The sequence below is a fragment of the Saccoglossus kowalevskii genome, chromosome 6, assembly GCF_978046115.1.
Source record: "Saccoglossus kowalevskii chromosome 6, keSacKowa6.1, whole genome shotgun sequence".
Classification (NCBI taxonomy): domain Eukaryota; kingdom Metazoa; phylum Hemichordata; class Enteropneusta; family Harrimaniidae; genus Saccoglossus; species Saccoglossus kowalevskii.
In genome coordinates, this window is record NC_140646.1 from 31,801,902 (window position 1) to 31,827,594 (window position 25,693).

Here is a 25,693-nt window from a genome sequence, read left to right on the forward strand (position 1 = left end):
TACAAAATGAAAGGATTGAAAACAAATTGAATCACTAAATAAAATCACTTCGATTTATTCAATGAACACAATGAACATTGAATCATGTTACATTTTCAATACATCTCCCCAAAAATGAACTTTCCGACATCGCTAATTAGACAAACTGTAATGAGCCTGGCATTGGTGGTGTAACGGTTAGCATGGTTGCCTTCCAAGCAGTCGATCCGGGTTCAACTCCCGGCCAATGCAGCAGCAGATTGTTTTGAGGCAATGAATGCGTGTCAATTTCTTGTCACTACCAAATATAAGCTATTGAGCAATAACTGAATTGAAGAATATAGTTTCCTTCAACTAATTTACAAGTGGGTTCAAGATGATCAAATGGTTTAGCTTTATGTTACTTTCAATTACGAATCAACACATCTCTAAAACGTTTTCCCCCCCTCATCAACTTGTTTTCAACCAGCATCAGAAAATTGAGATGCCGGGTTTCGAACCCGGGGCCTCATACATGCAAAGCATGCGCTCTACCACTGAGCTACATCCCCGATATGAGTTACAAAATGAAAGGATTGAAAAAAAATTGAATCACTAAATAAAATCACTTCGATTTATTCAATGAACACAATGAACATTGAATCATGTTACATTTTCAATACATCTCCCCAAAAATGAACTTTCCGACATCGCTAATTAGACAAACTGTAATGAGCCTGGCATTGGTGGTGTAACGGTTAGCATGGTTGCCTTCCAAGCAGTCGATCCGGGTTCAACTCCCGGCCAATGCAGCAGCAGATTGTTTTGAGGCAATGAATGCGTGTCAATTTCTTGTCACTACCAAATATAAGCTATTGAGCAATAACTGAATTGAAGAATATAGTTTCCTTCAACTAATTTACAAGTGGGTTCAAGATGATCAAATGGTTTAGCTTTATGTTACTTTCAATTACGAATCAACACATCTCTAAAACTTTTCCCCCCCCCTCATCAGAAAATGGAGATGCCGGGTTTCGAACCCGGGGCCTCATACATGCAAAGCATGCGCTCTACCACTGAGCTACATCCCCGAGATGAGTTACAAAATGAAAGGATTGAAAACAAATTGAATCACTAAATAAAATCACTTCGATTTATTCAATGAACACAATGAACATTGAATCATGTTACATTTTCAATACATCTCCCCAAAAATGAACTTTCCGACATCGCTAATTAGACAAACTGTAATGAGCCTGGCATTGGTGGTGTAACGGTTAGCATGGTTGCCTTCCAAGCAGTCGATCCGGGTTCAACTCCCGGCCAATGCAGCAGCAGATTGTTTTGAGGCAATGAATGTGTGTCAATTTCTTGTCACTACCAAATATAAGCTATTGAGCAATAACTGAATTGAAGAATATAGTTTCCTTCAACTAATTTACAAGTGGGTTCAAGATGATCAAATGGTTTAGCTTTATGTTACTTTCAATTACGAATCAACACATCTCTAAAACGTTTTCCCCCCCTCATCAACTTGTTTTCAACCAGCATCAGAAAATGGAGATGCCGGGTTTCGAACCCGGGGCCTCATACATGCAAAGCATGCGCTCTACCACTGAGCTACATCCCCGAGATGAGTTACAAAATGAAAGGATTGAAAAAAAATTGAATCACTAAATAAAATCACTTCGATTTATTCAATGAACACAATGAACATTGAATCATGTTACATTTTCAATACATCTCCCCAAAAATGAACATTCCGACATCGCTAATTAGACAAACTGTAATGAGCCTGGCATTGGTGGTGTAACGGTTAGCATGGTTGCCTTCCAAGCAGTCGATCCGGGTTCAACTCCCGGCCAATGCAGCAGCAGATTGTTTTGAGGCAATGAATGCGTGTCAATTTCTTGTCACTACCAAATATAAGCTATTGAGCAATAACTGAATTGAAGAATATAGTTTCCTTCAACAAATTTACAAGTGGGTTCAAGATGATCAAATGGTTTAGCTTTATGTTACTTTCAATTACGAATCAACACATCTCTAAAACGTTTTCCCCCCCCTCATCAACTTGTTTTCAACCAGCATCAGAAAATAGAGATGCCGGGTTTCGAACCCGGGGCCTCATACATGCAAAGCATGCGCTCTACCACTGAGCTACATCCCCGAGATGAGTTACATAATGAAAGGATTGAAAAAAAATTGAATCACTAAATAAAATCACTTCGATTTATTCAATGAACACAATGAACATTGAATCATGTTACATTTTCAATACATCTCCCCAAAAATGAACTTTCCGACATCGCTAATTAGACAAACTGTAATGAGCCTGGCATTGGTGGTGTAACGGTTAGCATGGTTGCCTTCCAAGCAGTCGATCCGGGTTCAACTCCCGGCCAATGCAGCAGCAGATTGTTTTGAGGCAATGAATGCGTGTCAATTTCTTGTCACTACCAAATATAAGCTATTGAGCAATAACTGAATTGAAGAATATAGTTTCCTTCAACTAATTTACAAGTGGGTTCAAGATGATCAAATGGTTTAGCTTTATGTTACTTTCAATTACGAATCAACACATCTCTAAAACGTTTTCCCCCCCTCATCAACTTGTTTTCAACCAGCATCAGAAAATAGAGATGCCGGGTTTCGAACCCGGGGCCTCATACATGCAAAGCATGCGCTCTACCACTGAGCTACATCCCCGAGATGAGTTACATAATGAAAGGATTGAAAAAAAATTGAATCACTAAATAAAATCACTTCGATTTATTCAATGAACACAATGAACATTGAATCATGTTACATTTTCAATACATCTCCCCAAAAATGAACTTTCCGACATCGCTAATTAGACAAACTGTAATGAGCCTGGCATTGGTGGTGTAACGGTTAGCATGGTTGCCTTCCAAGCAGTCGATCCGGGTTCAACTCCCGGCCAATGCAGCAGCAGATTGTTTTGAGGCAATGAATGCGTGTCAATTTCTTGTCACTACCAAATATAAGCTATTGAGCAATAACTGAATTGAAGAATATAGTTTCCTTCAACTAATTTACAAGTGGGTTCAAGATGATCAAATGGTTTAGCTTTATGTTACTTTCAATTACGAATCAACACATCTCTAAAACGTTTTCCCCCCTCATCAACTTGTTTTCAACCAGCATCAGAAAATGGAGATGCCGGGTTTCGAACCCGGGGCCTCATACATGCAAAGCATGCGCTCTACCACTGAGCTACATCCCCGAGATGAGTTACAAAATGAAAGGATTGAAAAAAAATTGAATCACTAAATAAAATCACTTCGATTTATTCAATGAACACAATGAACATTGAATCATGTTACATTTTCAATACATCTCCCCAAAAATGAACTTTCCGACATCGCTAATTAAAGAAACTGTAATGAGCCTGGCATTGGTGGTGTAACGGTTAGCATGGTTGCCTTCCAAGCAGTCGATCCGGGTTCAACTCCCGGCCAATGCAGCAGCAGATTGTTTTGAGGCAATGAATGCGTGTCAATTTCTTGTCACTACCAAATATAAGCTATTGAGCAATAACTGAATTGAAGAATATAGTTTCCTTCAACTAATTTACAAGTGGGTTCAAGATGATCAAATGGTTTAGCTTTATGTTACTTTCAATTACGAATCAACACATCTCTAAAACGTTTTCCCCCCCTCATCAACTTGTTTTCAACCAGCATCAGAAAATGGAGATGCCGGGTTTCGAACCCGGGGCCTCATACATGCAAAGCATGCGCTCTACCACTGAGCTACATCCCCGAGATGAGTTACAAAATGAAAGGATTGAAAAAAAATTGAATCACTAAATAAAATCACTTCGATTTATTCAATGAACACAATGAACATTGAATCATGTTACATTTTCAATACATCTCCCCAAAAATGAACTTTCCGACATCGCTAATTAGACAAACTGTAATGAGCCTGGCATTGGTGGTGTAACGGTTAGCATGGTTGCCTTCCAAGCAGTCGATCCGGGTTCAACTCCCGGCCAATGCAGCAGCAGATTGTTTTGAGGCAATGAATGCGTGTCAATTTCTTCTCACTACCAAATATAAGCTATTGAGCAATAACTGAATTGAAGAATATAGTTTCCTTCAACTAATTTACAAGTGGGTTCAAGATGATCAAATGGTTTAGCTTTATGTTACTTTCAATTACGAATTAACACATCTCTAAAACGTTTTCCCCCCCTCATCAACTTGTTTTCAACCAGCATCAGAAAATGGAGATGCAGGGTTTCGAACCCGGGGCCTCATACATGCAAAGCATGCGCTCTACCACTGAGCTACATCCCCGAGATGAGTTACAAAATGAAAGGATTGAAAAAAAATTGAATCACTAAATAAAATCACTTCGATTTATTCAATGAACACAATGAACATTGAATCATGTTACATTTTCAATACATCTCCCCAAAAATGAACTTTCCGACATCGCTAATTAGACAAACTGTAATGAGCCTGGCATTGGTGGTGTAACGGTTAGCATGGTTGCCTTCCAAGCAGTCGATCCGGGTTCAACTCCCGGCCAATGCAGCAGCAGATTGTTTTGAGGCAATGAATGCGTGTCAATTTCTTGTCACTACCAAATATAAGCTATTGAGCAATAACTGAATTGAAGAATATAGTTTCCTTCAACTAATTTACAAGTGGGTTCAAGATGATCAAATGGTTTAGCTTTATGTTACTTTCAATTACGAATCAACACATCTCTAAAACGTTTTCCCCCCCTCATCAACTTGTTTTCAACCAGCATCAGAAAATTGAGATGCCGGGTTTCGAACCCGGGGCCTCATACATGCAAAGCATGCGCTCTACCACTGAGCTACATCCCCGATATGAGTTACAAAATGAAAGGATTGAAAAAAAATTGAATCACTAAATAAAATCACTTCGATTTATTCAATGAACACAATGAACATTGAATCATGTTACATTTTCAATACATCTCCCCAAAAATGAACTTTCCGACATCGCTAATTAGACAAACTGTAATGAGCCTGGCATTGGTGGTGTAACGGTTAGCATGGTTGCCTTCCAAGCAGTCGATCCGGGTTCAACTTCCGGCCAATGCAGCAGCAGATTGTTTTGAGGCAATGAATGCGTGTCAATTTCTTGTCACTACCAAATATAAGCTATTGAGCAATAACTGAATTGAAGAATATAGTTTCCTTCAACTAATTTACAAGTGGGTTCAAGATGATCAAATGGTTTAGCTTTATGTTACTTTCAATTACGAATCAACACATCTCTAAAACGTTTTCCCCCCCTCATCAACTTGTTTTCAACCAGCATCAGAAAATTGAGATGCCGGGTTTCGAACCCGGGGCCTCATACATGCAAAGCATGCGCTCTACCACTGAGCTACATCCCCGATATGAGTTACAAAATGAAAGGATTGAAAAAAAATTGAATCACTAAATAAAATCACTTCGATTTATTCAATGAACACAATGAACATTGAATCATGTTACATTTTCAATACATCTCCCCAAAAATGAACTTTCCGACATCGCTAATTAGACAAACTGTAATGAGCCTGGCATTGGTGGTGTAACGGTTAGCATGGTTGCCTTCCAAGCAGTCGATCCGGGTTCAACTCCCGGCCAATGCAGCAGCAGATTGTTTTGAGGCAATGAATGCGTGTCAATTTCTTCTCACTACCAAATATAAGCTATTGAGCAATAACTGAATTGAAGAATATAGTTTCCTTCAACTAATTTACAAGTGGGTTCAAGATGATCAAATGGTTTAGCTTTATGTTACTTTCAATTACGAATTAACACATCTCTAAAACGTTTTCCCCCCTCATCAACTTGTTTTCAACCAGCATCAGAAAATGGAGATGCAGGGTTTCGAACCCGGGGCCTCATACATGCAAAGCATGCGCTCTACCACTGAGCTACATCCCCGAGATGAGTTACAAAATGAAAGGATTGAAAAAAAATTGAATCACTAAATAAAATCACTTCGATTTATTCAATGAACACAATGAACATTGAATCATGTTACATTTTCAATACATCTCCCCAAAAATGAACTTTCCGACATCGCTAATTAGACAAACTGTAATGAGCCTGGCATTGGTGGTGTAACGGTTAGCATGGTTGCCTTCCAAGCAGTCGATCCGGGTTCAACTCCCGGCCAATGCAGCAGCAGATTGTTTTGAGGCAATGAATGCTTGTCAATTTCTTGTCACTACCAAATATAAGCTATTGAGCAATAACTGAATTGAAGAATATAGTTTCCTTCAACTAATTTACAAGTGTGTTCAAGATGATCAAATGGTTTAGCTTTATGTTACTTTCAATTACGAATCAACACATCTCTAAAACGTTTTCCCCCCCTCATCAACTTGTTTTCAACCAGCATCAGAAAATGGAGATGCCGGGTTTCGAACCCGGGGCCTCATACATGCAAAGCATGCGCCCTACCACTGAGCTACATCCCCGAGATGAGTTACAAAATGAAAGGATTGAAAAAAAATTGAATCACTAAATAAAATCACTTCGATTTATTCAATGAACACAATGAACATTGAATCATGTTACATTTTCAATACATCTCCCCAAAAATGAACTTTCCGACATCGCTAATTAGACAAACTGTAATGAGCCTGGCATTGGTGGTGTAACGGTTAGCATGGTTGCCTTCCAAGCAGTCGATCCGGGTTCAACTCCCGGCCAATGCAGCAGCAGATTGTTTTGAGGCAATGAATGCGTGTCAATTTCTTGTCACTACCAAATATAAGCTATTGAGCAATAACTGAATTGAAGAATATAGTTTCCTTCAACTAATTTACAAGTGGGTTCAAGATGATCAAATGGTTTAGCTTTATGTTACTTTCAATTACGAATCAACACATCTCTAAAACGTTTTCCCCCCCTCATCAACTTGTTTTCAACCAGCATCAGGAAATGGAAATGCCGGGTTTCGAACCCGGGGCCTCATACATGCAAAGCATGCGCTCTACCACTGAGCTACATCCCCGAGATGAGTTACAAAATGAAAGGGTTGAAAAAAAATTGAATCACTAAATAAAATCACTTCGATTTATTCAATGAACACAATGAACATTGAATCATGTTACATTTTCAATACATCTCCCCAAAAATGAACTTTCCGACATCGCTAATTAGACAAACTGTAATGAGCCTGGCATTGGTGGTGTAACGGTTAGCATGGTTGCCTTCCAAGCAGTCGATCCGGGTTCAACTCCCGGCCAATGCAGCAGCAGATTGTTTTGAGTCAATGAATGCGTGTCAATTTCTTGTCACTACCAAATATAAGCTATTGAGCAATAACTGAATTGAAGAATATAGTTTCCTTCAACTAATTTACAAGTGGGTTCAAGATGATCAAATGGTTTAGCTTTATGTTACTTTCAATTACGAATCAACACATCTCTAAAACGTTTTCCCCCCTCATCAACTTGTTTTCAACCAGCATCAGAAAATGGAGATGCCGGGTTTCGAACCCGGGGCCTCATACATGCAAAGCATGCGCTCTACCACTGAGCTACATCCCCGAGATGAGTTACAAAATGAAAGGATTGAAAAAAAATTGAATCACTAAATAAAATCACTTCGATTTATTCAATGAACACAATGAACATTGAATCATGTTACATTTTCAATACATCTCCCCAAAAATGAACTTTCCGACATCGCGAATTAGACAAACTGTAATGAGCCTGGCATTGGTGGTGTACTTAGCAGAGCAGCCGCTTCGCTGCGATCTATTGAAAGTAAGCCTCAAAGACCCGTTGGATTCGCTTGGTGGTGTAACGGTTAGCATGGTTGCCTTCCAAGCAGTCGATCCGGGTTCAACTCCCGGCCAATGCAGCAGCAGATTATTTTGAGGCAATGAATACGTGTCAATTTCTTGTCACTACCAAATATAAGCTATTGAGCAATAACTGAATTGAAGAATATAGTTTCCTTCAACTAATTTACAAGTGGGTTCAAGATGATCAAATGGTTTAGCTTTATTTTACTTTCAATTACGAATAAACACATCTCTAAAACGTTTTCCCCCCCTCATCAACTTGTTTTCAACCATCATCAGAAAATGGAGATGCCGGGTTTCGAACCCAGGGCCTCATACATGCAAAGCATGCGCTCTACCACTGAGCTACATCCCCGAGATGAGTTACAAAATGAAAGGATTGAAAAAAAATTGAATCACTAAATAAAATCACTTCGATTTATTCAATGAACACAATGAACATTGAATCATGTTACATTTTCAATACATCTCCCCAAAAATGAACTTTCCGACATCGCTAATTAGACAAACTGTAATGAGCCTGGCATTGGTGGTGTAACGGTTAGCAGTCGATCCGGGTTCAACTCCCGGCCAATGCAGCAGCAGATTGTTTTGAGGCAATGAATGCGTGTCAATTTCTTGTCACTACCAAATATAAGCTATTGAGCAATAACTGAATTGAAGAATATAGTTTCCTTCAACTAATTTACAAGTGGGTTCAAGATGATCAAATGGTTTAGCTTTATGTTACTTTCAATTACGAATCAACACATCTCTAAAACGTTTTTCCCCCCTCATCAACTTGTTTTCAACCAGCATCAGAAAATGGAGATGCCGGGTTTCGAACCCGGGGCCTCATACATGCAAAGCATGCGCTCTACCACTGAGCTACATCCCCGAGATGAGTTACAAAATGAAAGGATTGAAAAAAAATTGAATCACTAAATAAAATCACTTCGATTTATTCAATGAACACAATGAACATTGAATCATGTTACATTTTCAATACATCTCACCAAAAATGAACTTTCCGACATCGCTAATTAGACAAAATGTAATGAGCCTGGCATTGGTGGTGTAACGGTTAGCATGGTTGCCTTCCAAGCAGTCGATCCGGGTTCAACTCCCGGCCAATGCAGCAGCAGATTGTTTTGAGGCAATGAATGCGTGTCAATTTCTTGTCACTACCAAATATAAGCTATTGAGCAATAACTGAATTGAAGAATATAGTTTCCTTCAACTAATTTACAAGTGGGTTCAAGATGATCAAATGGTTTAGCTTTATGTTACTTTCAATTACGAATCAACACATCTCTAAAACGTTTTCCCCCCCTCATCAACTTGTTTTCAACCAGCATCAGAAAATGGAGATGCCGGGTTTCGAACCCGGGGCCTCATACATGCAAAGCATGCGCTCTAGCACTGAGCTACATCCCCGAGATGAGTTACAAAATGAAAGGATTGAAAAAAAATTGAATCACTAAATAAAATCACTTCGATTTATTCAATGAACACAATGAACATTGAATCATGTTACATTTTCAATACATCTCCCCAAAAATGAACTTTCCGACATCGCTAATTAGACAAACTGTAATGAGCCTGGCATTGGTGGTGTAACGGTTAGCATGGTTGCCTTCCAAGCAGTCGATCCGGGTTCAACTCCCGGCCAATGCAGCAGCAGATTGTTTTGAGGCAATGAATGCGTGTCAATTTCTTGTCACTACCAAATATAAGCTATTGAGCAATAACTGAATTGAAGAATATAGTTTCCTTCAACTAATTTACAAGTGGGTTCAAGATGATCAAATGGTTTAGCTTTATGTTACTTTCAATTACGAATCAACACATCTCTAAAACGTTTTCCCCCCTCATCAACTTGTTTTCAACCGGCATCAGGAAATGGAGATGCCGGGTTTCGAACCCGGGGCCTCATACATGCAAAGCATGCGCTCTACCACTGAGCTACATCCCCGAGATGAGTTACAAAATGAAAGGGTTGAAAAAAAATTGAATCACTAAATAAAATCACTTCGATTTATTCAATGAACACAATGAACATTGAATCATGTTACATTTTCAATACATCTCCCCAAAAATGAACTTTCCGACATCGCTAATTAGACAAACTGTAATGAGCCTGGCATTGGTGGTGTAACGGTTAGCATGGTTGCCTTCCAAGCAGTCGATCCGGGTTCAACTCCCGGCCAATGCAGCAGCAGATTGTTTTGAGTCAATGAATGCGTGTCAATTTCTTATCACTACCAAATATAAGCTATTGAGCAATAACTGAATTGAAGAATATAGTTTCCTTCAACTAATTTACAAGTGGGTTCAAGATGATCAAATGGTTTAGCTTTATGTTACTTTCAATTACGAATCAACACATCTCTAAAACGTTTTCCCCCCTCATCAACTTGTTTTCAACCAGCATCAGAAAATGGAGATGCCGGGTTTCGAACCCGGGGCCTCATACATGCCAAGCATGCGCTCTACCACTGAGCTACATCCCCGAGATGAGTTACAAAATGAAAGGATTGAAAAAAAATTGAATCACTAAATAAAATCACTTCGATTTATTCAATGAACACAATGAACATTGAATCATGTTACATTTTCAATACATCTCCCCAAAAATGAACTTTCCGACATCGCGAATTAGACAAACTGTAATGAGCCTGGCATTGGTGGTGTACTTAGCAGAGCAGCCGCTTCGCTGCGATCTATTGAAAGTAAGCCTCAAAGACCCGTTGGATTCGCTTGGTGGTGTAACGGTTAGCATGGTTGCCTTCCAAGCAGTCGATCCGGGTTCAACTCCCGGCCAATGCAGCAGCAGATTGTTTTGAGGCAATGAATACGTGTCAATTTCTTGTCACTACCAAATATAAGCTATTGAGCAATAACTGAATTGAAGAATATAGTTTCCTTCAACTAATTTACAAGTGGGTTCAAGATGATCAAATGGTTTAGCTTTATTTTACTTTCAATTACGAATAAACACATCTCTAAAACGTTTTCCCCCCCTCATCAACTTGTTTTCAACCATCATCAGAAAATGGAGATGCCGGGTTTCGAACCCGGGGCCTCATACATGCAAAGCATGCGCTCTACCACTGAGCTACATCCCCGAGATGAGTTACAAAATGAAAGGATTGAAAAAAAATTGAATCACTAAATAAAATCACTTCGATTTATTCAATGAACACAATGAACATTGAATCATGTTACATTTTCAATACATCTCCCCAAAAATGAACTTTCCGACATCGCTAATTAGACAAACTGTAATGAGCCTGGCATTGGTGGTGTAACGGTTAGCAGTCGATCCGGGTTCAACTCCCGGCCAATGCAGCAGCAGATTGTTTTGAGGCAATGAATGCGTGTCAATTTCTTGTCACTACCAAATATAAGCTATTGAGCAATAACTGAATTGAAGAATATAGTTTCCTTCAACTAATTTACAAGTGGGTTCAAGATGATCAAATGGTTTAGCTTTATGTTACTTTCAATTACGAATCAACACATCTCTAAAACGTTTTTCCCCCCTCATCAACTTGTTTTCAACCAGCATCAGAAAATGGAGATGCCGGGTTTCGAACCCGGGGCCTCATACATGCAAAGCATGCGCTCTACCACTGAGCTACATCCCCGAGATGAGTTACAAAATGAAAGGATTGAAAAAAAATTGAATCACTAAATAAAATCACTTCGATTTATTCAATGAACACAATGAACATTGAATCATGTTACATTTTCAATACATCTCACCAAAAATGAACTTTCCGACATCGCTAATTAGACAAAATGTAATGAGCCTGGCATTGGTGGTGTAACGGTTAGCATGGTTGCCTTCCAAGCAGTCGATCCGGGTTCAACTCCCGGCCAATGCAGCAGCAGATTGTTTTGAGGCAATGAATGCGTGTCAATTTCTTGTCACTACCAAATATAAGCTATTGAGCAATAACTGAATTGAAAAATATATAGTTTCCTTCAACTAATTTACAAGTGGGTTCAAGATGATCAAATGGTTTAGCTTTATGTTACTTTCAATTACGAATCAACACATCTCTAAAACGTTTTCCCCCCCTCATCAACTTGTTTTCAACCAGCATCAGAAAATGGAGATGCCGGGTTTCGAACCCGGGGCCTCATACATGCAAAGCATGCGCTCTAGCACTGAGCTACATCCCCGAGATGAGTTACAAAATGAAAGGATTGAAAAAAAATTGAATCACTAAATAAAATCACTTCGATTTATTCAATGAACACAATGAACATTGAATCATGTTACATTTTCAATACATCTCCCCAAAAATGAACTTTCCGACATCGCTAATTAGACAAACTGTAATGAGCCTGGCATTGGTGGTGTAACGGTTAGCATGGTTGCCTTCCAAGCAGTCGATCCGGGTTCAACTCCCGGCCAATGCAGCAGCAGATTGTTTTGAGGCAATGAATGCGTGTCAATTTCTTGTCACTACCAAATATAAGCTATTGAGCAATAACTGAATTGAAGAATATAGTTTCCTTCAACTAATTTACAAGTGGGTTCAAGATGATCAAATGGTTTAGCTTTATGTTACTTTCAATTACGAATCAACACATCTCTAAAACGTTTTTCCCCCCTCATCAACTTGTTTTCAACCAGCATCAGAAAATGGAGATGCCGGGTTTCGAACCCGGGGCCTCATACATGCAAAGCATGCGCTCTACCACTGAGCTACATCCCCGAGATGAGTTACAAAATAAAAGGATTGAAAAAAAATTGAATCACTAAATAAAATCACTTCGATTTATTCAATGAACACAATGAACATTGAATCATGTTACATTTTCAATACATCTCCCCAAAAATGAACTTTCCGACATCGCTAATTAGACAAACTGTAATGAGCCTGGCATTGGTGGTGTAACGGTTAGCATGGTTGCCTTCCAAGCAGTCGATCTGGGTTCAACTCCCGGCCAATGCAGCAGCAGATTGTTTTGAGGCAATGAATGCGTGTCAATTTCTTGTCACTACCAAATATAAGCTATTGAGCAATAACTGAATTGAAGAATATAGTTTCCTTCAACTAATTTACAAGTGGGTTCAAGATGATCAAATGGTTTAGCTTTATGTTACTTTCAATTACGAATCAACACATCTCTAAAACGTTTTCCCCCCCTCATCAACTTGTTTTCAACCAGCATCAGAAAATGGAGATGCCGGGTTTCGAACCCGGGGCCTCATACATGCAAAGCATGCGCTCTACCACTGAGCTACATCCCCGAGATGAGTTACAAAATGAAAGGATTGAAAAAAAATTGAATCACTAAATAAAATCACTTCGATTTATTCAATGAACACAATGAACATTGAATCATGTTACATTTTCAATACATCTCCCCAAAAATGAACTTTCCGACATTGCTAATTAGACAAACTGTAATGAGCCTGGCATTGGTGGTGTAACGGTTAGCATGGTTGCCTTCCAAGCAGTCGATCCGGGTTCAACTCCCGACCAATGCAGCAGCAGATTGTTTTGAGGCAATGAATGCGTGTCAATTTCTTGTCACTACCAAATATAAGCTATTGAGCAATAACTGAATTGAAGAATACAGTTTCCTTCAACTAATTTACAAGTGGGTTCAAGATGATCAAATGGTTTAGCTTTATGTTACTTTCAATTACGAATCAACACATCTCTAAAATGTTTTCCACCCCTCATCAACTTGTTTTCAACCAGCATCAGAAAATGGAGATGCCGGGTTTCGAACCCGGGGCCTCATACATGCAAAGCATGCGCTCTACCACTCAGCTACATCCCCGAGATGAGTTACAAAATGAAAGGATTGAAAAAAAATTGAATCACTAAATAAAATCACTTCGATTTATTCAATGAACACAATGAACATTGAATCATGTTACATTTTCAATACATCTCCCCAAAAATGAACTTTCCGACATCGCTAATTAGACAAACTGTAATGAGCCTGGCATTGGTGGTGTAACGGTTAGCAGTCGATCCAGGTTCAACTCCCGGCCAATGCAGCAGCAGATTGTTTTGAGGCAATGAATGCGTGTCAATTTCTTGTCACTACCAAATATAAGCTATTGAGCAATAACTGAATTGAAGAATATAGTTTCCTTCAACTAATTTACAAGTGGGTTCAAGATGATCAAATGGTTTAGCTTTATGTTACTTTCAATTACGAATCAACACATCTCTAAAACGTTTTTCCCCCCTCATCAACTTGTTTTCAACCAGCATCAGAAAATGGAGATGCCGGGTTTCGAACCCGGGGCCTCATACATGCAAAGAGATGAGATGAGAGATGAGTTACAAAATGAAAGGATTGAAAAAAAAATTGAATCACTAAATAAAATCACTTCGATTTATTCAATGAACACAATGAACATTGAATCATGTTACATTTTCAATACATCTCCCCAAAAATGAACTTTCCGACATCGCTAATTAGACAAACTGTAATGAGCCTGGCATTGGTGGTGTAACGGTTAGCATGGTTGCTTTCCAAGCAGTCGATCCGGGTTCAACTCCCGGCCAATGCAGCAGCAGATTGTTTTGAGGCAATGAATGCGTGTCAATTTCTTGTCACTACCAAATATAAGCTATTGAGCAATAACTGAATTGAAGAATATAGTTTCCTTCAACTAATTTACAAGTGGGTTCAAGATGATCAAATGGTTTAGCTTTATGTTACTTTCAATTACGAATCAACACATCTCTAAAACGTTTTCCCCCCCTCATCAACTTGTTTTCAACCAGCATCAGAAAATGGAGATGCCGGGTTTCGAACCCGGGGCCTCATACATGCAAAGCATGCGCTCTACCACTGAGCTACATCCCCGAAATGAGTTACAAAATGAAAGGATTGAAAAAAAATTGAATCACTAAATAAAATCACTTCGATTTATTCAATGAACACAATGAACATTGAATCATGTTACATTTTCAATACATCTCCCCAAAAATGAACTTTCCGACATTGCTAATTAGACAAACTGTAATGAGCCTGGCATTGGTGGTGTAACGGTTAGCATGGTTGCCTTCCAAGCAGTCGATCCGGGTTCAACTCCCGGCCAATGCAGCAGCAGATTGTTTTGAGGCAATGAATGCGTGTCAATTTCTTGTCACTACCAAATACAAGCTATTGAGCAATAACTGAATTGAAGAAAATAGTTTCCTTCAACTAATTTACAAGTGGGTTCAAGATGATCAAATGGTTTAGCTTTATGTTACTTTCAATTACGAATCAACACATCTCTAAAACGTTTTTCCCCCCTCATCAACTTGTTTTCAACCAGCATCAGAAAAAGGAGATGCCGGGTTTCGAACCCGGGGCCTCATACATGCAAAGCATGCGCTCTACCACTGAGCTACATCCCCGAGATGAGTTACAAAATGAAAGGATTGAAAAAAAATTGAATCACTAAATAAAATCACTTCGATTTATTCAATGAACACAATGAACATTGAATCATGTTACATTTTCAATACATCTCCCCAAAAATGAACTTTCCGACATCGCTAATTAGACAAGCTGTAATGAGCCTGGCATTGGTGGTGTAACGGTTAGCATGGTTGCCTTCCAAGCAGTCGATCCGGGTTCAACTCCCGGCCAATGCAGCAGCAGATTGTTTTGAGGCAATGAATGCGTGTCAATTTCTTGTCACTACCAAATATAAGCTATTGAGCAATAACTGAATTGAAGAATATAGTTTCCTTCAACTAATTTACAAGTGGGTTCAAGATGATCAAATGGTTTAGCTTTATGTTACTTTCAATTACGAATCAACACATCTCTAAAACGTTTCCCCCCCCCTCATCAACTTGTTTTCAACCAGCATCAGAAAATGGAGATACCGGGTTTCGAACCCGGGGCCTCATACATGCAAAGCATGCGCTCTACCACTGAGCTACATCCCCGAGATGAGTTACAAAATGAAAGGATTGAAAAAAAATTGAATCACTAAATAAAATCACTTCGATTTATTCAATGAACACAATGAACATTGAATCATGTTACATTTTCAATACATCTCCCCAAAAATGAACTTTCCGACATCGCTAATTAGACAAACTGTAATGAGCCTGGCATTGGTGGTGTAACGGTTAGCATGGTTGCCTTCCAAGCAGTCGATCCGGGTTCAACTCCCGGCCAATGCAGCAGCAGATTGTTTTGAGGCAATGAATGCGTGTCAATTTCTTGTCACTACCAAATATAAGCTATTGAGCAATAACTGAATTGAAGAATATAGTTTCCTTCAACTAATTTACAAGTGGGTTCAAGATGATCAAATGGTTTAGCTTTATGTTACTTTCAATTACGAATCAACACATCTCTAAAACGTTTTCCCCCCCTCATCAACTTGTTTTCAACCAGCATCAGAAAATGGAGATGCCGGGTTTCGAACCCGGGGCCTCATACATGCAAAGCATGCGCTCTAGCACTGAGCTACATCCCCGAGATGAGTTACAAAATGAAAGGATTGAAAAAAAATTGAATCACTAAATAAAATCACTTCGATTTATTCAATGAACACAATGAACATTGAATCATGTTACATTTTCAATACATCTCCCCAAAAATGAACTTTCCGACATCGCTAATTAGACAAACTGTAATGAGCCTGGCATTGGTGGTGTAACGGTTAGCATGGTTGCCTTCCAAGCAGTCGATCCGGGTTCAACTCCCGGCCAATGCAGCAGCAGATTGTTTTGAGGCAATGAATGCGTGTCAATTTCTTGTCACTACCAAATATAAGCTATTGAGCAATAACTGAATTGAAGAATATAGTTTCCTTCAACTAATTTACAAGTGGGTTCAAGATGATCAAATGGTTTAGCTTTATGTTACTTTCAATTACGAATCAACACATCTCTAAAACGTTTTTCCCCCCTCATCAACTTGTTTTCAACCAGCATCAGAAAATGGAGATGCCGGGTTTCGAACCCGGGGCCTCATACATGCAAAGCATGCGCTCTACCACTGAGCTACATCCCCGAGATGAGTTACAAAATAAAAGGATTGAAAAAAAATTGAATCACTAAATAAAATCACTTCGATTTATTCAATGAACACAATGAACATTGAATCATGTTACATTTTCAATACATCTCCCCAAAAATGAACTTTCCGACATCGCTAATTAGACAAACTGTAATGAGCCTGGCATTGGTGGTGTAACGGTTAGCATGGTTGCTTTCCAAGCAGTCGATCCGGGTTCAACTCCCGGCCAATGCAGCAGCAGATTGTTTTGAGGCAATGAATGCGTGTCAATTTCTTGTCACTACCAAATATAAGCTATTGAGCAATAACTGAATTGAAGAATATAGTTTCCTTCAACTAATTTACAAGTGGGTTCAAGATGATCAAATGGTTTAGCTTTATGTTACTTTCAATTACGAATCAACACATCTCTAAAACGTTTTTCCCCCCTCATCAACTTGTTTTCAACCAGCATCAGAAAATGGAGATGCCGGGTTTCGAACCCGGGGCCTCATACATGCAAAGCATGCGCTCTACCACTGAGCTACATCCCCGAGATGAGTTACAAAATAAAAGGATTGAAAAAAAATTGAATCACTAAATAAAATCACTTCGATTTATTCAATGAACACAATGAACATTGAATCATGTTACATTTTCAATACATCTCCCCAAAAATGAACTTTCCGACATCGCTAATTAGACAAACTGTAATGAGCCTGGCATTGGTGGTGTAACGGTTAGCATGGTTGCTTTCCAAGCAGTCGATCCGGGTTCAACTCCCGGCCAATGCAGCAGCAGATTGTTTTGAGGCAATGAATGCGTGTCAATTTCTTGTCACTACCAAATATAAGCTATTGAGCAATAACTGAATTGAAGAATATAGTTTCCTTCAACTAATTTACAAGTGGGTTCAAGATGATCAAATGGTTTAGCTTTATGTTACTTTCAATTACGAATCAACACATCTCTAAAACGTTTTCCCCCCCTCATCAACTTGTTTTCAACCAGCATCAGAAAATGGAGATGCCGGGTTTCGAACCCGGGGCCTCATACATGCAAAGCATGCGCTCTACCACTGAGCTACATCCCCGAGATGAGTTACAAAATGAAAGGATTGAAAAAAAATTGAATCACTAAATAAAATCACTTCGATTTATTCAATGAACACAATGAACATTGAATCATGTTACATTTTCAATACATCTCCCCAAAAATGAACTTTCCGACATTGCTAATTAGACAAACTGTAATGAGCCTGGCATTGGTGGTGTAACGGTTAGCATGGTTGCCTTCCAAGCAGTCGATCCGGGTTCAACTCCCGACCAATGCAGCAGCAGATTGTTTTGAGGCAATGAATGCGTGTCAATTTCTTGTCACTACCAAATATAAGCTATTGAGCAATAACTGAATTGAAGAATATAGTTTCCTTCAACTAATTTACAAGTGGGTTCAAGATGATCAAATGGTTTAGCTTTATGTTACTTTCAATTACGAATCAACACATCTCTAAAATGTTTTCCACCCCTCATCAACTTGTTTTCAACCAGCATCAGAAAATGGAGATGCCGGGTTTCGAACCCGGGGCCTCATACATGCAAAGCATGCGCTCTACCACTCAGCTACATCCCCGAGATGAGTTACAAAATGAAAGGATTGAAAAAAAATTGAATCACTAAATAAAATCACTTCGATTTATTCAATGAACACAATGAACATTGAATCATGTTACATTTTCAATACATCTCCCCAAAAATGAACTTTCCGACATCGCTAATTAGACAAACTGTAATGAGCCTGGCATTGGTGGTGTAACGGTTAGCAGTCGATCCAGGTTCAACTCCCGGCCAATGCAGCAGCAGATTGTTTTGAGGCAATGAATGCGCGTCAATTTCTTGTCACTACCAAATATAAGCTATTGAGCAATAACTGAATTGAAGAATATAGTTTCCTTCAACTAATTTACAAGTGGGTTCAAGATGATCAAATGGTTTAGCTTTATGTTACTTTCAATTACGAATCAACACATCTCTAAAACGTTTTTCCCCCCTCATCAACTTGTTTTCAACCAGCATCAGAAAATGGAGATGCCGGGTTTCGAACCCGGGGCCTCATACATGCAAAGAGATGAGATGAGAGATGAGTTACAAAATGAAAGGATTGAAAAAAAAATTGAATCACTAAATAAAGTCACTTCGATTTATTCAATGAACACAATGAACATTGAATCATGTTACATTTTCAATACATCTCCCCAAAAATGAACTTTCCGACATCGCTAATTAGACAAACTGTAATGAGCCTGGCATTGGTGGTGTAACGGTTAGCATGGTTGCTTTCCAAGCAGTCGATCCGGGTTCAACTCCCGGCCAATGCAGCAGCAGATTGTTTTGAGGCAATGAATGCGTGTCAATTTCTTGTCACTACCAAATATAAGCTATTGAGCAATAACTGAATTGAAGAATATAGTTTCCTTCAACTAATTTACAAGTGGGTTCAAGATGATCAAATGGTTTAGCTTTATGTTACTTTCAATTACGAATCAACACATCTCTAAAACGTTTTCCCCCCCTCATCAACTTGTTTTCAACCAGCATCAGAAAATGGAGATGCCGGGTTTCGAACCCGGGGCCTCATACATGCAAAGCATGCGCTCTACCACTGAGCTACATCCCCGAAATGAGTTACAAAATGAAAGGATTGAAAAAAAATTGAATCACTAAATAAAATCACTTCGATTTATTCAATGAACACAATGAACATTGAATCATGTTACATTTTCAATACATCTCCCCAAAAATGAACTTTCCGACATTGCTAATTAGACAAACTGTAATGAGCCTGGCATTGGTGGTGTAACGGTTAGCATGGTTGCCTTCCAAGCAGTCGATCTGGGTTCAACTCCCGGCCAATGCAGCAGCAGATTGTTTTGAGGCAATGAATGCGTGTCAATTTCTTGTCACTACCAAATATAAGCTATTGAGCAATAACTGAATTGAAGAATATAGTTTCCTTCAACTAATTTACAAGTGGGTTCAAGATGATCAAATGGTTTAGCTTTATGTTACTTTCAATTACGAATCAACACATCTCTAAAACGTTTTCCCCCCCTCATCAACTTGTTTTCAACCAGCATCAGAAAATGGAGATGCCGGGTTTCGAACCCGGGGCCTCATACATGCAAACCATGCGCTCTACCACTGAGCTACATCCCCGAGATGAGTTACAAAATGAAAGGATTGAAAAAAAATTGAATCACTAAATAAAATCACTTCGATTTATTCAATGAACACAATGAACATTGAATCATGTTACATTTTCAATACATCTCCCCAAAAATGAACTTTCCGACATCGCTAATTAGACAAACTGTAATGAGCCTGGCATTGGTGGTGTAACGGTTAGCATGGTTGCCTTCCAAGCAGTCGATCCGGGTTCAACTCCCGGCCAATGCAGCAGCAGATTGTTTTGAGGCAATGAATGCGTGTCAATTTCTTGTCACTACCAAATATAAGCTATTGAGCAATAACTGAATTGAAGAATATAGTTTCCTTCAACAAACAAGTGGGTTCAAGATGATCAAATGGTTTAGCTTTATGTTACTTTCAATTACGAATCAACACATCTCTAAAACGTTTTTCCCCCCTCATCAACTTGTTTTCAACCAGCATCAGAAAAAGGAGATGCCGGGTTTCGAACCCGGGGCCTCATACATGCAAAGCATGCGCTCTACCACTGAGCTACATCCCCGAGATGAGTTACAAAATGAAAGGATTGAAAAAAAATTGAATCACTAAATAAAATCACTTCGATTTATTCAATGAACACAATGAACATTGAATCATGTTACATTTTCAATACATCTCCCCAAAAATGAACTTTCCGACATTGCTAATTAGACAAACTGTAATGAGCCTGGCATTGGTGGTGTAACGGTTAGCATGGTTGCCTTCCAAGCAGTCGATCCGGGTTCAACTCCCGACCAATGCAGCAGCAGATTGTTTTGAGGCAATGAATGCGTGTCAATTTCTTGTCACTACCAAATATAAGCTATTGAGCAATAACTGAATTGAAGAATATAGTTTCCTTCAACTAATTTACAAGTGGGTTCAAGATGATCAAATGGTTTAGCTTTATGTTACTTTCAATTACGAATCAACACATCTCTAAAATGTTTTCCACCCCTCATCAACTTGTTTTCAACCAGCATCAGAAAATGGAGATGCCGGGTTTCGAACCCGGGGCCTCATACATGCAAAGCATGCGCTCTACCACTCAGCTACATCCCCGAGATGAGTTACAAAATGAAAGGATTGAAAAAAAATTGAATCACTAAATAAAATCACTTCGATTTATTCAATGAACACAATGAACATTGAATCATGTTACATTTTCAATACATCTCCCCAAAAATGAACTTTCCGACATCGCTAATTAGACAAACTGTAATGAGCCTGGCATTGGTGGTGTAACGGTTAGCAGTCGATCCAGGTTCAACTCCCGGCCAATGCAGCAGCAGATTGTTTTGAGGCAATGAATGCGTGTCAATTTCTTGTCACTACCAAATATAAGCTATTGAGCAATAACTGAATTGAAGAATATAGTTTCCTTCAACTAATTTACAAGTGGGTTCAAGATGATCAAATGGTTTAGCTTTATGTTACTTTCAATTACGAATCAACACATCTCTAAAACGTTTTTCCCCCCTCATCAACTTGTTTTCAACCAGCATCAGAAAATGGAGATGCCGGGTTTCGAACCCGGGGCCTCATACATGCAAAGAGATGAGATGAGAGATGAGTTACAAAATGAAAGGATTGAAAAAAAAATTGAATCACTAAATAAAATCACTTCGATTTATTCAATGAACACAATGAACATTGAATCATGTTACATTTTCAATACATCTCCCCAAAAATGAACTTTCCGACATCGCTAATTAGACAAACTGTAATGAGCCTGGCATTGGTGGTGTAACGGTTAGCATGGTTGCTTTCCAAGCAGTCGATCCGGGTTCAACTCCCGGCCAATGCAGCAGCAGATTGTTTTGAGGCAATGAATGCGTGTCAATTTCTTGTCACTACCAAATATAAGCTATTGAGCAATAACTGAATTGAAGAATATAGTTTCCTTCAACTAATTTACAAGTGGGTTCAAGATGATCAAATGGTTTAGCTTTATGTTACTTTCAATTACGAATCAACACATCTCTAAAACGTTTTCCCCCCCTCATCAACTTGTTTTCAACCAGCATCAGAAAATGGAGATGCCGGGTTTCGAACCCGGGGCCTCATACATGCAAAGCATGCGCTCTACCACTGAGCTACATCCCCGAAATGAGTTACAAAATGAAAGGATTGAAAAAAAATTGAATCACTAAATAAAATCACTTCGATTTATTCAATGAACACAATGAACATTGAATCATGTTACATTTTCAATACATCTCCCCAAAAATGAACTTTCCGACATTGCTAATTAGACAAACTGTAATGAGCCTGGCATTGGTGGTGTAACGGTTAGCATGGTTGCCTTCCAAGCAGTCGATCCGGGTTCAACTCCCGGCCAATGCAGCAGCAGATTGTTTTGAGGCAATGAATGCGTGTCAATTTCTTGTCACTACCAAATATAAGCTATTGAGCAATAACTGAATTGAAGAATATAGTTTCCTTCAACTAATTTACAAGTGGGTTCAAGATGATCAAATGGTTTAGCTTTATGTTACTTTCAATTACGAATCAACACATCTCTAAAACGTTTTCCCCCCCTCATCAACTTGTTTTCAACCAGCATCAGAAAATGGAGATGCCGGGTTTCGAACCCGGGGCCTCATACATGCAAACCATGCGCTCTACCACTGAGCTACATCCCCGAGATGAGTTACAAAATGAAAGGATTGAAAAAAAATTGAATCACTAAATAAAATCACTTCGATTTATTCAATGAACACAATGAACATTGAATCATGTTACATTTTCAATACATCTCCCCAAAAATGAACTTTCCGACATCGCTAATTAGACAAACTGTAATGAGCCTGGCATTGGTGGTGTAACGGTTAGCATGGTTGCCTTCCAAGCAGTCGATCCGGGTTCAACTCCCGGCCAATGCAGCAGCAGATTGTTTTGAGGCAATGAATGCGTGTCAATTTCTTGTCACTACCAAATATAAGCTATTGAGCAATAACTGAATTGAAGAATATAGTTTCCTTCAACTAACAAGTGGGTTCAAGATGATCAAATGGTTTAGCTTTATGTTACTTTCAATTACGAATCAACACATCTCTAAAACGTTTTTCCCCCCTCATCAACTTGTTTTCAACCAGCATCAGAAAATGGAGATGCCGGGTTTCGAACCCGGGGCCTCATACATGCAAAGAGATGAGATGAGAGATGAGTTACAAAATGAAAGGATTGAAAAAAAAATTGAATCACTAAATAAAGTCACTTCGATTTATTCAATGAACACAATGAACATTGAATCATGTTACATTTTCAATACATCTCCCCAAAAATGAACTTTCCGACATCGCTAATTAGACAAACTGTAATGAGCCTGGCATTGGTGGTGTAACGGTTAGCATGGTTGCTTTCCAAGCAGTCGATCCGGGTTCAACTCCCGGCCAATGCAGCAGCAGATTGTTTTGAGGCAATGAATGCGTGTCAATTTCTTGTCACTACCAAATATAAGCTATTGAGCAATAACTGAATTGAAGAATATAGTTTCCTTCAACTAATTTACAAGTGGGTTCAAGATGATCAAATGGTTTAGCTTTATGTTACTTTCAATTACGAATCAACACATCTCTAAAACGTTTTCCCCCCCTCATCAACTTGTTTTCAACCAGCATCAGAAAATGGAGATGCCGGGTTTCGAACCCGGGGCCTCATACATGCAAAGCATGCGCTCTACCACTGAGCTACATCCCCGAAATGAGTTACAAAATGAAAGGATTGAAAAAAAATTGAATCACTAAATAAAATCACTTCGATTTATTCAATGAACACAATGAACATTGAATCATGTTACATTTTCAATACATCTCCCCAAAAATGAACTTTCCGACATTGCTAATTAGACAAACTGTAATGAGCCTGGCATTGGTGGTGTAACGGTTAGCATGGTTGCCTTCCAAGCAGTCGATCTGGGTTCAACTCCCGGCCAATGCAGCAGCAGATTGTTTTGAGGCAATGAATGCGTGTCAATTTCTTGTCACTACCAAATATAAGCTATTGAGCAATAACTGAATTGAAGAATATAGTTTCCTTCAACTAATTTACAAGTGGGTTCAAGATGATCAAATGGTTTAGCTTTATGTTACTTTCAATTACGAATCAACACATCTCTAAAACGTTTTCCCCCCCTCATCAACTTGTTTTCAACCAGCATCAGAAAATGGAGATGCCGGGTTTCGAACCCGGGGCCTCATACATGCAAACCATGCGCTCTACCACTGAGCTACATCCCCGAGATGAGTTACAAAATGAAAGGATTGAAAAAAAATTGAATCACTAAATAAAATCACTTCGATTTATTCAATGAACACAATGAACATTGAATCATGTTACATTTTCAATACATCTCCCCAAAAATGAACTTTCCGACATCGCTAATTAGACAAACTGTAATGAGCCTGGCATTGGTGGTGTAACGGTTAGCATGGTTGCCTTCCAAGCAGTCGATCCGGGTTCAACTCCCGGCCAATGCAGCAGCAGATTGTTTTGAGGCAATGAATGCGTGTCAATTTCTTGTCACTACCAAATATAAGCTATTGAGCAATAACTGAATTGAAGAATATAGTTTCCTTCAACTAACAAGTGGGTTCAAGATGATCAAATGGTTTAGCTTTATGTTACTTTCAATTACGAATCAACACATCTCTAAAACGTTTTTCCCCCCTCATCAACTTGTTTTCAACCAGCATCAGAAAAAGGAGATGCCGGGTTTCGAACCCGGGGCCTCATACATGCAAAGCATGCGCTCTACCACTGAGCTACATCCCCGAAATGAGTTACAAAATGAAAGGATTGAAAAAAAATTGAATCACTAAATAAAATCACTTCGATTTATTCAATGAACACAATGAACATTGAATCATGTTACATTTTCAATACATCTCCCCAAAAATGAACTTTCCGACATTGCTAATTAGACAAACTGTAATGAGCCTGGCATTGGTGGTGTAACGGTTAGCATGGTTGCCTTCCAAGCAGTCGATCCGGGTTCAACTCCCGACCAATGCAGCAGCAGATTGTTTTGAGGCAATGAATGCGTGTCAATTTCTTGTCACTACCAAATATAAGCTATTGAGCAATAACTGAATTGAAGAATATAGTTTCCTTCAACTAATTTACAAGTGGGTTCAAGATGATCAAATGGTTTAGCTTTATGTTACTTTCAATTACGAATCAACACATCTCTAAAATGTTTTCCACCCCTCATCAACTTGTTTTCAACCAGCATCAGAAAATGGAGATGCCGGGTTTCGAACCCGGGGCCTCATACATGCAAAGCATGCGCTCTACCACTCAGCTACATCCCCGAGATGAGTTACAAAATGAAAGGATTGAAAAAAAATTGAATCACTAAATAAAATCACTTCGATTTATTCAATGAACACAATGAACATTGAATCATGTTACATTTTCAATACATCTCCCCAAAAATGAACTTTCCGACATCGCTAATTAGACAAACTGTAATGAGCCTGGCATTGGTGGTGTAACGGTTAGCAGTCGATCCAGGTTCAACTCCCGGCCAATGCAGCAGCAGATTGTTTTGAGGCAATGAATGCGTGTCAATTTCTTGTCACTACCAAATATAAGCTATTGAGCAATAACTGAATTGAAGAATATAGTTTCCTTCAACTAATTTACAAGTGGGTTCAAGATGATCAAATGGTTTAGCTTTATGTTACTTTCAATTACGAATCAACACATCTCTAA

The 25,693-nt window shown here is 38.9% G+C and overlaps 53 non-coding genes across 53 annotated transcripts; 26 read left to right on the plus strand and 27 right to left on the minus strand.

Annotated features, from left to right (window-relative positions):
- Positions 1 to 159: 159 nt before the first annotated feature.
- TRNAG-UCC (transfer RNA glycine (anticodon UCC)) lies at positions 160 to 231 on the plus strand. The gene has a single exon. It is a non-coding gene; the product is annotated as a tRNA-Gly (tRNA).
- A 467-nt stretch (positions 232 to 698) lies between these two features.
- On the plus strand, positions 699 to 770 carry TRNAG-UCC (transfer RNA glycine (anticodon UCC)). Its single transcript has one exon. It is a non-coding gene; the product is annotated as a tRNA-Gly (tRNA).
- A 207-nt stretch (positions 771 to 977) lies between these two features.
- TRNAA-UGC (transfer RNA alanine (anticodon UGC)) lies at positions 978 to 1,049 on the minus strand. The gene has a single exon. It is a non-coding gene; the product is annotated as a tRNA-Ala (tRNA).
- A 168-nt stretch (positions 1,050 to 1,217) lies between these two features.
- Positions 1,218 to 1,289, plus strand: TRNAG-UCC (transfer RNA glycine (anticodon UCC)). Its single transcript has one exon. It is a non-coding gene; the product is annotated as a tRNA-Gly (tRNA).
- A 227-nt stretch (positions 1,290 to 1,516) lies between these two features.
- On the minus strand, positions 1,517 to 1,588 carry TRNAA-UGC (transfer RNA alanine (anticodon UGC)). The gene has a single exon. It is a non-coding gene; the product is annotated as a tRNA-Ala (tRNA).
- Positions 1,589 to 1,756: 168 nt separating this feature from the next.
- Positions 1,757 to 1,828, plus strand: TRNAG-UCC (transfer RNA glycine (anticodon UCC)). Its single transcript has one exon. It is a non-coding gene; the product is annotated as a tRNA-Gly (tRNA).
- Positions 1,829 to 2,056: 228 nt separating this feature from the next.
- Positions 2,057 to 2,128, minus strand: TRNAA-UGC (transfer RNA alanine (anticodon UGC)). Its single transcript has one exon. It is a non-coding gene; the product is annotated as a tRNA-Ala (tRNA).
- A 168-nt stretch (positions 2,129 to 2,296) lies between these two features.
- Positions 2,297 to 2,368, plus strand: TRNAG-UCC (transfer RNA glycine (anticodon UCC)). The gene has a single exon. It is a non-coding gene; the product is annotated as a tRNA-Gly (tRNA).
- A 467-nt stretch (positions 2,369 to 2,835) lies between these two features.
- On the plus strand, positions 2,836 to 2,907 carry TRNAG-UCC (transfer RNA glycine (anticodon UCC)). The gene has a single exon. It is a non-coding gene; the product is annotated as a tRNA-Gly (tRNA).
- Positions 2,908 to 3,133: 226 nt separating this feature from the next.
- TRNAA-UGC (transfer RNA alanine (anticodon UGC)) lies at positions 3,134 to 3,205 on the minus strand. The gene has a single exon. It is a non-coding gene; the product is annotated as a tRNA-Ala (tRNA).
- Positions 3,206 to 3,373: 168 nt separating this feature from the next.
- TRNAG-UCC (transfer RNA glycine (anticodon UCC)) lies at positions 3,374 to 3,445 on the plus strand. Its single transcript has one exon. It is a non-coding gene; the product is annotated as a tRNA-Gly (tRNA).
- Positions 3,446 to 3,672: 227 nt separating this feature from the next.
- Positions 3,673 to 3,744, minus strand: TRNAA-UGC (transfer RNA alanine (anticodon UGC)). The gene has a single exon. It is a non-coding gene; the product is annotated as a tRNA-Ala (tRNA).
- Positions 3,745 to 3,912: 168 nt separating this feature from the next.
- On the plus strand, positions 3,913 to 3,984 carry TRNAG-UCC (transfer RNA glycine (anticodon UCC)). Its single transcript has one exon. It is a non-coding gene; the product is annotated as a tRNA-Gly (tRNA).
- A 467-nt stretch (positions 3,985 to 4,451) lies between these two features.
- On the plus strand, positions 4,452 to 4,523 carry TRNAG-UCC (transfer RNA glycine (anticodon UCC)). The gene has a single exon. It is a non-coding gene; the product is annotated as a tRNA-Gly (tRNA).
- Positions 4,524 to 5,529: 1,006 nt separating this feature from the next.
- Positions 5,530 to 5,601, plus strand: TRNAG-UCC (transfer RNA glycine (anticodon UCC)). The gene has a single exon. It is a non-coding gene; the product is annotated as a tRNA-Gly (tRNA).
- Positions 5,602 to 6,067: 466 nt separating this feature from the next.
- On the plus strand, positions 6,068 to 6,139 carry TRNAG-UCC (transfer RNA glycine (anticodon UCC)). Its single transcript has one exon. It is a non-coding gene; the product is annotated as a tRNA-Gly (tRNA).
- A 227-nt stretch (positions 6,140 to 6,366) lies between these two features.
- TRNAA-UGC (transfer RNA alanine (anticodon UGC)) lies at positions 6,367 to 6,438 on the minus strand. The gene has a single exon. It is a non-coding gene; the product is annotated as a tRNA-Ala (tRNA).
- A 168-nt stretch (positions 6,439 to 6,606) lies between these two features.
- On the plus strand, positions 6,607 to 6,678 carry TRNAG-UCC (transfer RNA glycine (anticodon UCC)). The gene has a single exon. It is a non-coding gene; the product is annotated as a tRNA-Gly (tRNA).
- Positions 6,679 to 6,905: 227 nt separating this feature from the next.
- On the minus strand, positions 6,906 to 6,977 carry TRNAA-UGC (transfer RNA alanine (anticodon UGC)). Its single transcript has one exon. It is a non-coding gene; the product is annotated as a tRNA-Ala (tRNA).
- Positions 6,978 to 7,145: 168 nt separating this feature from the next.
- On the plus strand, positions 7,146 to 7,217 carry TRNAG-UCC (transfer RNA glycine (anticodon UCC)). Its single transcript has one exon. It is a non-coding gene; the product is annotated as a tRNA-Gly (tRNA).
- Positions 7,218 to 7,443: 226 nt separating this feature from the next.
- On the minus strand, positions 7,444 to 7,515 carry TRNAA-UGC (transfer RNA alanine (anticodon UGC)). Its single transcript has one exon. It is a non-coding gene; the product is annotated as a tRNA-Ala (tRNA).
- A 543-nt stretch (positions 7,516 to 8,058) lies between these two features.
- Positions 8,059 to 8,130, minus strand: TRNAA-UGC (transfer RNA alanine (anticodon UGC)). The gene has a single exon. It is a non-coding gene; the product is annotated as a tRNA-Ala (tRNA).
- Positions 8,131 to 8,580: 450 nt separating this feature from the next.
- TRNAA-UGC (transfer RNA alanine (anticodon UGC)) lies at positions 8,581 to 8,652 on the minus strand. Its single transcript has one exon. It is a non-coding gene; the product is annotated as a tRNA-Ala (tRNA).
- A 168-nt stretch (positions 8,653 to 8,820) lies between these two features.
- Positions 8,821 to 8,892, plus strand: TRNAG-UCC (transfer RNA glycine (anticodon UCC)). The gene has a single exon. It is a non-coding gene; the product is annotated as a tRNA-Gly (tRNA).
- Positions 8,893 to 9,359: 467 nt separating this feature from the next.
- On the plus strand, positions 9,360 to 9,431 carry TRNAG-UCC (transfer RNA glycine (anticodon UCC)). Its single transcript has one exon. It is a non-coding gene; the product is annotated as a tRNA-Gly (tRNA).
- A 226-nt stretch (positions 9,432 to 9,657) lies between these two features.
- Positions 9,658 to 9,729, minus strand: TRNAA-UGC (transfer RNA alanine (anticodon UGC)). Its single transcript has one exon. It is a non-coding gene; the product is annotated as a tRNA-Ala (tRNA).
- A 168-nt stretch (positions 9,730 to 9,897) lies between these two features.
- Positions 9,898 to 9,969, plus strand: TRNAG-UCC (transfer RNA glycine (anticodon UCC)). The gene has a single exon. It is a non-coding gene; the product is annotated as a tRNA-Gly (tRNA).
- Positions 9,970 to 10,195: 226 nt separating this feature from the next.
- TRNAA-GGC (transfer RNA alanine (anticodon GGC)) lies at positions 10,196 to 10,267 on the minus strand. Its single transcript has one exon. It is a non-coding gene; the product is annotated as a tRNA-Ala (tRNA).
- A 543-nt stretch (positions 10,268 to 10,810) lies between these two features.
- On the minus strand, positions 10,811 to 10,882 carry TRNAA-UGC (transfer RNA alanine (anticodon UGC)). The gene has a single exon. It is a non-coding gene; the product is annotated as a tRNA-Ala (tRNA).
- Positions 10,883 to 11,332: 450 nt separating this feature from the next.
- TRNAA-UGC (transfer RNA alanine (anticodon UGC)) lies at positions 11,333 to 11,404 on the minus strand. The gene has a single exon. It is a non-coding gene; the product is annotated as a tRNA-Ala (tRNA).
- Positions 11,405 to 11,572: 168 nt separating this feature from the next.
- On the plus strand, positions 11,573 to 11,644 carry TRNAG-UCC (transfer RNA glycine (anticodon UCC)). The gene has a single exon. It is a non-coding gene; the product is annotated as a tRNA-Gly (tRNA).
- Positions 11,645 to 12,113: 469 nt separating this feature from the next.
- On the plus strand, positions 12,114 to 12,185 carry TRNAG-UCC (transfer RNA glycine (anticodon UCC)). The gene has a single exon. It is a non-coding gene; the product is annotated as a tRNA-Gly (tRNA).
- A 227-nt stretch (positions 12,186 to 12,412) lies between these two features.
- Positions 12,413 to 12,484, minus strand: TRNAA-UGC (transfer RNA alanine (anticodon UGC)). The gene has a single exon. It is a non-coding gene; the product is annotated as a tRNA-Ala (tRNA).
- Positions 12,485 to 12,951: 467 nt separating this feature from the next.
- On the minus strand, positions 12,952 to 13,023 carry TRNAA-UGC (transfer RNA alanine (anticodon UGC)). The gene has a single exon. It is a non-coding gene; the product is annotated as a tRNA-Ala (tRNA).
- Positions 13,024 to 14,534: 1,511 nt separating this feature from the next.
- TRNAA-UGC (transfer RNA alanine (anticodon UGC)) lies at positions 14,535 to 14,606 on the minus strand. The gene has a single exon. It is a non-coding gene; the product is annotated as a tRNA-Ala (tRNA).
- Positions 14,607 to 14,774: 168 nt separating this feature from the next.
- Positions 14,775 to 14,846, plus strand: TRNAG-UCC (transfer RNA glycine (anticodon UCC)). The gene has a single exon. It is a non-coding gene; the product is annotated as a tRNA-Gly (tRNA).
- Positions 14,847 to 15,073: 227 nt separating this feature from the next.
- Positions 15,074 to 15,145, minus strand: TRNAA-UGC (transfer RNA alanine (anticodon UGC)). The gene has a single exon. It is a non-coding gene; the product is annotated as a tRNA-Ala (tRNA).
- Positions 15,146 to 15,313: 168 nt separating this feature from the next.
- On the plus strand, positions 15,314 to 15,385 carry TRNAG-UCC (transfer RNA glycine (anticodon UCC)). Its single transcript has one exon. It is a non-coding gene; the product is annotated as a tRNA-Gly (tRNA).
- Positions 15,386 to 15,613: 228 nt separating this feature from the next.
- TRNAA-UGC (transfer RNA alanine (anticodon UGC)) lies at positions 15,614 to 15,685 on the minus strand. Its single transcript has one exon. It is a non-coding gene; the product is annotated as a tRNA-Ala (tRNA).
- Positions 15,686 to 15,853: 168 nt separating this feature from the next.
- TRNAG-UCC (transfer RNA glycine (anticodon UCC)) lies at positions 15,854 to 15,925 on the plus strand. Its single transcript has one exon. It is a non-coding gene; the product is annotated as a tRNA-Gly (tRNA).
- A 467-nt stretch (positions 15,926 to 16,392) lies between these two features.
- Positions 16,393 to 16,464, plus strand: TRNAG-UCC (transfer RNA glycine (anticodon UCC)). Its single transcript has one exon. It is a non-coding gene; the product is annotated as a tRNA-Gly (tRNA).
- A 227-nt stretch (positions 16,465 to 16,691) lies between these two features.
- TRNAA-UGC (transfer RNA alanine (anticodon UGC)) lies at positions 16,692 to 16,763 on the minus strand. Its single transcript has one exon. It is a non-coding gene; the product is annotated as a tRNA-Ala (tRNA).
- Positions 16,764 to 17,230: 467 nt separating this feature from the next.
- TRNAA-UGC (transfer RNA alanine (anticodon UGC)) lies at positions 17,231 to 17,302 on the minus strand. Its single transcript has one exon. It is a non-coding gene; the product is annotated as a tRNA-Ala (tRNA).
- A 467-nt stretch (positions 17,303 to 17,769) lies between these two features.
- On the minus strand, positions 17,770 to 17,841 carry TRNAA-UGC (transfer RNA alanine (anticodon UGC)). The gene has a single exon. It is a non-coding gene; the product is annotated as a tRNA-Ala (tRNA).
- Positions 17,842 to 19,352: 1,511 nt separating this feature from the next.
- TRNAA-UGC (transfer RNA alanine (anticodon UGC)) lies at positions 19,353 to 19,424 on the minus strand. The gene has a single exon. It is a non-coding gene; the product is annotated as a tRNA-Ala (tRNA).
- A 707-nt stretch (positions 19,425 to 20,131) lies between these two features.
- Positions 20,132 to 20,203, plus strand: TRNAG-UCC (transfer RNA glycine (anticodon UCC)). Its single transcript has one exon. It is a non-coding gene; the product is annotated as a tRNA-Gly (tRNA).
- Positions 20,204 to 20,426: 223 nt separating this feature from the next.
- On the minus strand, positions 20,427 to 20,498 carry TRNAA-UGC (transfer RNA alanine (anticodon UGC)). Its single transcript has one exon. It is a non-coding gene; the product is annotated as a tRNA-Ala (tRNA).
- A 1,511-nt stretch (positions 20,499 to 22,009) lies between these two features.
- Positions 22,010 to 22,081, minus strand: TRNAA-UGC (transfer RNA alanine (anticodon UGC)). Its single transcript has one exon. It is a non-coding gene; the product is annotated as a tRNA-Ala (tRNA).
- Positions 22,082 to 22,249: 168 nt separating this feature from the next.
- TRNAG-UCC (transfer RNA glycine (anticodon UCC)) lies at positions 22,250 to 22,321 on the plus strand. Its single transcript has one exon. It is a non-coding gene; the product is annotated as a tRNA-Gly (tRNA).
- A 467-nt stretch (positions 22,322 to 22,788) lies between these two features.
- TRNAG-UCC (transfer RNA glycine (anticodon UCC)) lies at positions 22,789 to 22,860 on the plus strand. Its single transcript has one exon. It is a non-coding gene; the product is annotated as a tRNA-Gly (tRNA).
- Positions 22,861 to 23,605: 745 nt separating this feature from the next.
- Positions 23,606 to 23,677, minus strand: TRNAA-UGC (transfer RNA alanine (anticodon UGC)). The gene has a single exon. It is a non-coding gene; the product is annotated as a tRNA-Ala (tRNA).
- A 707-nt stretch (positions 23,678 to 24,384) lies between these two features.
- Positions 24,385 to 24,456, plus strand: TRNAG-UCC (transfer RNA glycine (anticodon UCC)). The gene has a single exon. It is a non-coding gene; the product is annotated as a tRNA-Gly (tRNA).
- Positions 24,457 to 24,679: 223 nt separating this feature from the next.
- Positions 24,680 to 24,751, minus strand: TRNAA-UGC (transfer RNA alanine (anticodon UGC)). Its single transcript has one exon. It is a non-coding gene; the product is annotated as a tRNA-Ala (tRNA).
- Between the last annotated feature and the right edge of the window lie 942 nt (positions 24,752 to 25,693).